The 6,549-nt window shown below is 40.8% G+C and overlaps 1 long non-coding RNA gene across 3 annotated transcripts; it reads right to left on the reverse strand.

Annotated features, from left to right (window-relative positions):
• Nucleotides 1–4,565: 4,565 nt before the first annotated feature.
• On the reverse strand, nucleotides 4,566–6,275 carry LOC133741208 (uncharacterized). Of its 3 annotated transcripts, XR_009861685.1 has the most exons (4): nucleotides 5,427–6,275; nucleotides 5,297–5,340; nucleotides 4,881–5,203; nucleotides 4,566–4,723 (listed from the first exon to the last, which is right to left on the reverse strand). It is a non-coding gene; the product is annotated as an uncharacterized LOC133741208 (long non-coding RNA). The 3 variants fall into 3 exon arrangements; XR_009861687.1 differs by having other exon boundaries at nucleotides 4,566–5,203; nucleotides 5,514–6,275; XR_009861686.1 differs by having other exon boundaries at nucleotides 4,566–5,203.
• Between the last annotated feature and the right edge of the window lie 274 nt (nucleotides 6,276–6,549).

Genomic DNA, 6,549 nt, shown 5'->3' on the forward strand with positions numbered 1-6,549 from the left:
TTAACAAAGATGTTGTGTTCGATTTACAAAATTGTAAAACAAACCACCTAGGCAGTATATCCAGAACTTCAATAATTTCCTTTCTAGGAAGTGCCTGGCATAGAGACAGAAAATGAATTTCAAAGCTAGGCAAAGACATATTTGGCATAAATCAAAGAGAATAAAAGTCATAGGAAAACACCTTCTGCAGCATCTCAAGCCCATCGACTTGCTTCTTAAAATCTGTACTAAGAAGCTGCCTATGCAGATCCTCTCTGAAGTACTTCATCATATAATTCTGCATAAAATCCAAATGAAAATACTCAAATCAAATCAATCACCAGGAATAAACAAGAAATTATTTGGTGAAATCTGTACAAATACAAACCTCAAGATCTTGAATCTGTTCTATTTTTGGGTCTTCAAACTTAAATCTCTTAACCACCCTGGAGTTCCAAGATCAATCAGCCACTGACTCACTGTACTCAACATTAGCGGCTTCGGACTCTTTGCCACCGTGCATAGCCTTGAGGACGAGATTAAATAACGCCATGTTGGGCTCGACGAGTTGTCCTCCATACTGGCCACCAGGGATCGAGTCTCGAGAACCGGGGGGCGGGGTTTATCTCGATCTGGAAGAGCCGGACGGATCAGGTCGATTGGGCTCGGTGGGCGGAGTTGGAGACTCTCAGTGAAGAATCGGGACTGGTGCAGCCACCGGATAAGAAGCTCCTCCATACCTAGGGCAGAGCTACTGTGTGTGGTTATGGTGGTTTTAGATCCGGATGTGTGAGAGAGAGAGAGGACAGAAGGCTTTGAGTTATTCTTTTGTTGTAAAGTGAGGGAAAGCGAAAGTGTGAAAGTTTGACTCAAAGTGAAAAAATTATCAAGTGTTGGAGGGAATGAAAATTTAGTCCCCCGCGTTTCTAAAATTTTTAACTTAGTCCCTCCGCAATTTTTTCAAAATTTTTGAACGATACTTTACACATCGGTTAATTTAACGACCGATGTTTATAATCACAATAGAAATCGATATTTCATAAACCGATGTTAGGATGTATTTTTTACATCGCGTGCAATTCCGACCGATTTAATAGTGGTGATGTCTGATGGCATAATTCTAGTAGTACCCAAAGAACTGTGGGATGCCCTTAAGGGACGTTTTGGGAACATTCATGACACCTTGCTCCCAGAACTGACCGTTCAGTGGAATGAAATCCGCTTGCTTGACTACAAAAGGGTCAATGACTTCAACAACGACATGTTGCGCCTAAAGGCACGTCTCAATTTATGTGGAAAGGAACTCACAGAAGATGATATGATCCAGAAGACTCTTCCACTTTTCCTACTTCAACACTTATACTAGCGAATCAGTATAGGCTGGAATATGACAACAAAAGAATCACAACATTTAATAAGCTGATCAGCCTACTGCAAGTGGCTGAGAGACATAATGAGGTTCTCTTGAACAACAATGCCAGGCCCACTGGGACAAAGAAAATTCCCGAGGCTAATTATGGAAAAATGAAAGGTGGAAAGAACTCCAATGCAAAGGGGCTTGGACGTGCTGATCCCTACCCACGTGGCAACAATGCACCACGTGGAAAGGGACGTGGGGATCATGGAAACAAGGTGCAAAAGGCACCTAAGAATCCTTCTGTCAAAAAAGGAAAGAGTTGACAATTAACCATGCTATAGGTGTGGAGTCATTGGGCATTGGTACAAGAACTGCCAAGTAAGCAACAGAATAGCAGCCAATTACAAGAGGTATAGGGAGTCTAAAGAACAAGAGGCTCACTATATGGAAGAAGGATGCCATGACCTAGACGTCAACCTCACAATTGCAGACTTCAATGGCAACGAGGAACTTGCTCAGTCAATGGATGCTCTCAATCTTGACTGATCTGCTTTATTTATTTTATTTTCCAAAAATAGTTGTGAAGGCATAATGCCTCATTTTTAATTAGACTATTACTTGGTCTTAAAGTTTATTTCAATAATGGTTTGATGAATTAGATTTCTGAACAAGACCTTGATTTGATTATCGTTGGCTTATTAATAAATTTCGAATTTTATTTTGAAGCACTGAATTTATTCGAATTTATTTACTACACATATTTACATGGTTTGAAATAGCACTATAAAGATGTAAAGCAATACATCTAGAGAAAAAATTTAGAATGAAAAGATTATCATTCTACCTAAATAGAAATACTCTAAAGAATATGAGATATGCTCTGTATGCACCAAGAGCTAATCGAACCTTGTTAAGTTTCAAAGATATTCGTGCCAATGGTTATCATGTAGAAACACACTGTGAGAATGGAACTAAATACCTTTATATTACCTCTAATGAATGTGGAAGGAAACACATTTTAGAGAAACTTATGAGTCAATCTAGAGGACTGTACCTCACTACGATTCAGATTATTGAATCCTATGCTGTCACCAACAATGAAATGTGAGACACTGACTCATACAGGCTTTGGCATGACCGCCTAGGGCACCTTGGTTGTGACATGATGATCCGTATTTTAAAGAACTCACACAGACATCCCTTCTTTCTAGTGAAAACAAAAATGGGAGAAAAATCCGCCACACTGCAAGGTGTCAGTCCTAGTACTGCTCAAATGCAGCCACTGCCTTCTGAAGTACCAGAAGCACTACCTCCCTCCCATTATGCCTCATTGACTATTTCAAAGGCACATCACTCGTTTTGCGAAGCCTGCTCATTAGCAAAAACAAGATCGAGACCTTCCTATGCTAAAGACACAAAACAAAACATTCCATTCTTACAAAGGATACAAGGAGATATCTGTGGACCTATCCATCCAGAATGCGAACCATTCAAGTACTTTATGGTTCTGGTGGATGATTCGACACGCTGGTCACATGTCGGTTTATTGTCCACAAGAAATGCTGCATTTGCAAAACTCCTAACACAGATTATACGTTTAAGGGCTCACCACCCTGATCACCCTATCAAGTCTATAAGGCTTGATAACACTGGAGAGTTTACATCAAAAGCATTTGATGATTATTGCATGTCTATTGGGATCGATGTAGAGCATCCTGTACCCTATGTGCATAAACAAAATGGTCTCGCAGAAGCCACCATCAAAAGGGTACAGATGGTGGCTAGGGCATTGGTTATGCGCACCAACCTGCCTATATCTGCCTGGGGTTATGCAATATTGCACGCAGCTTTACTTATTCGTTTCAGACCCACTGCTAGCCATCCATTTTCTGCTTACCAGTTGGTAACTGGATATGAGCCTGACATTTCACACTTACGCATATTTGGTTGTGCAGTATATGTGCCTATTGCGCCCTCATAGCGCACCAAAATGGGTCCTCAGAGACGATTAAGTATTTATGTTGGATACGAATCCCCAACAATTATCCGCTACTTGGAACCCTTGAAAGGCGATCTCTTTACCGCTAGATTTGCGGATTGTCACTTTGATGAGACAGTCTTCCCGTCGTTAGGGGGAGATAGGAAAAAGGATTTTCCAAGGGAACGACAGGAATTGTCGTGGTTTGTCCCCACTCTGTCTCATTTTGATCCCCGCACTTCACAATGTGAAAGTGAAGTGAAAAGAATAATCGATCTTCAGAACGTAGCAGATTCTATGCCTAGTGCGTTTACTGATATTGCAAAAGTGACGAGATCACATATACTAGCTGCAAATGTGCCTGCAAGGTTAGAAGTCCCCAACAAAGGGGATGGCGCCGCAGATAGAGGTGTTGCAACCACACTTAGTGGAGGTGTGGTTGAGGCCGTGGCTCCCCAAAGGAAGAGGGGGAGGCCAATTGGTTCGATTGACACTCACCCAAGGAAGAAGAGGGGGAGTAAGGCACAAACCGATCCATTAATCATCAATGTAGAGAATCCCTCTCATGTGATTGTCTCTGATTACAGTTATGTTCATGAATCAATACTGGAGGACGCTCCGATGTTTGAAATGATTCCAAAGAACAAAGAAATCTCAATGGATTATGAGAGTGCATATGAGTTGATTGAAAGATCTTCCATACACATTGATGATGTATTTGCATATACTATTGCTCAAGAAATCATAGAGCACGATGATATCGTACCACACTCTGTTGCAGAATGTCAACAAAGAGCAGATTGGCCTAAATAGAAAGAAGCAATCCAAGCAGAATTAGATTCTCAGACAAACACTACAAAAAAAAATTCAAATTGCCACGGCGCTGTGCCGTCGCGGAAAGTGAAATTGCCGTCGCGAAAGACCATTGGCGACGGCTAGGCGACGGCAATTGCGCCGATGTCGTTGGGGGCGTCGCCATTGATATTAGCGACGACTAATGCACCGTCGCAAGCTTATTAGCGACGGCAAGACGTTGCCGTCGCAAGCATTTTGCGACTAAAAAATGCCGTCGCAAGTATCTATAGCGACGCCACCGACGGCTACCAAAGCTTTGCGACGGTGAAATTGCCGTCGCAAAATTTTATTTATGAATAAAAAAAAAATCTGGCATGCAAATATGCATTGCCAGATTTTTTTTTCTTTTTTAATAAAAGATGTACAAAAAGGAATTAAACATATATTGAAAAGGGAATGTTACATTTTGATTTTTCTCATGAATGTTACAAAAGAAATGAAGCTCTTATACAAGAGTTTACAAGATAATACAAGGTACTTTTCTTACTCTACTTCAAGAAAAGCTTTGCAGGGATCTTCCTCCATCTTCCTCAAGATATGTGTCCGTTTTCTATCTACATAGATAAGTGAAAAGTTTTCAGATAGAGAAACATAAATCAAGTGAAGAGAGGGAGGATGAGCATGAGACTTGGGACTACACTTACTGATATGAAAGTTCAGGCAAATTGATATTGAAATAAAGTCAAGTAACTAGTAAAAGATGGGTAATACCATAGAAGTTCAAATCCCCTGCAAAAGATGCCTTATTGCTGGAATAGGAACGTTGATACCAACCTGTTTCATACTCAAAATTAATTACAAATTGATATAAAATGTATTTAACTTTTTTTGCCAGGTTGTTCTTATTAAGTTGACCATCACAATTCATCAGTAATATAGCTAGAAGGGAAACTGTAAACACTGCCCAGCAGAGCCAAGAAAAATTTGTGATATAGGTTCTTGTTTGAACTTTTTATTAGTCCAATTATTATTCTTGTCTGAAATTTCCGTGCAGCTACCCTGATGTAGTAAATATAGAAGCGCTGTTGCCATATCTGTTACAAAAAAAAAAGTACAACAATAATGAACCCCACAGAATACTTGGGAATTTGTTCAATTAAGGAAATAAGGGAAGCAACAATGAGTACCTATTTCTGTTAACAATGCTTATTGCCTCTTCTAGACTGTCAGCCTGGCATTAAGAAGAAGAAAAAGTATGTTAGCATCTCCATGCCAGGAAAAGAAAAGAGGTGACTCTCCATGTAGTCATCTATATACCTCCAAGCAAAGAAGAACTGGACCAAAAATCTCTTCCTGCACAGAAGGTAGAAGATAATAGAGGGTTGTGGTAATAATGACAATTACCATTATTAGTCTCGTCATCATTTGTCCAAGGGTTATCTGTCTCAATCCAGCCTCTGAAAGCCCTACTGTCTAGAGTGCGGTCAACACAACCCTGCAGCTTGTCATCTTGACAAACCAAACTGTCGGATGGAAGGCCACGGTGAAAGGGCCTCTTGAAAGGTTTGGAAAATTCATTTTCCGGGCATTCGTAGACGCTACAGTCACGCAGGAGGCACATACCATCTTCAGTCCAGAAGGGACAGTCACACCACAGCTTGGCCTATCAAATGAACCAAGTACGTATATAAGCTCCCACAATGTAAACACAGAGACTGACAATCAGAAACATAGCATTATAGGCTTATAGCAAGGCAGTAAGCAAAGTCCAATCAACAAACAAGTCCAGAACACAATCACCACCATACACATCCTCTAAACTAGTCGACAACATAAGACCCCTAGTTGACCAAAAAGGAATCTTTACAATCTTTGATGCTAAATTGCCAGAACTACGAAACTGGGTCATCCCTATTTTTCTCCTACTTACTACTAAACACAGATTTAGCATCCAATATGCAAACAAATATTCAATTCCCATCCAAAACAGATGCAAAATCATCAAAAGTTCAAACAGATAAGTCAGATACAGAGCAAGGCAGTAAGCTAACTTCAAATTCCAAAACTGGAAAACATTCAAACAGCCAACTATCCAACCTGTCAACAGCTCAATAATACAATTTGATCATAGTAAAACTCGTACATTCATTATTCGAACCAAGAGAAACTGAGAAAGGTAGCGAACAACTTACCAAGCTTGAAGATTTTTGAATCGAACCAAGAGTCCAAGAGCAAAGCCACCCACTTCCTCGACACATGTCAATCCTCTCTCATCCAACTCTCTAACCTTCCCCCAAACCCAACCCCAATCGAGACCATCGGACTGGCCATCCGGGTCTTCGACGACGACCATTAGACCTACGTCGCCGCCTCCGTCGTCATACATCCGCAACAGCCCCTCATACGTTAGCCCATTGTCGCCGTCGATGAAGTCGCCGTA

Source organism: Rosa rugosa, chromosome 3 (genome assembly GCF_958449725.1).
Source record: "Rosa rugosa chromosome 3, drRosRugo1.1, whole genome shotgun sequence".
Taxonomy (NCBI): Eukaryota; Viridiplantae; Streptophyta; class Magnoliopsida; order Rosales; family Rosaceae; genus Rosa; species Rosa rugosa.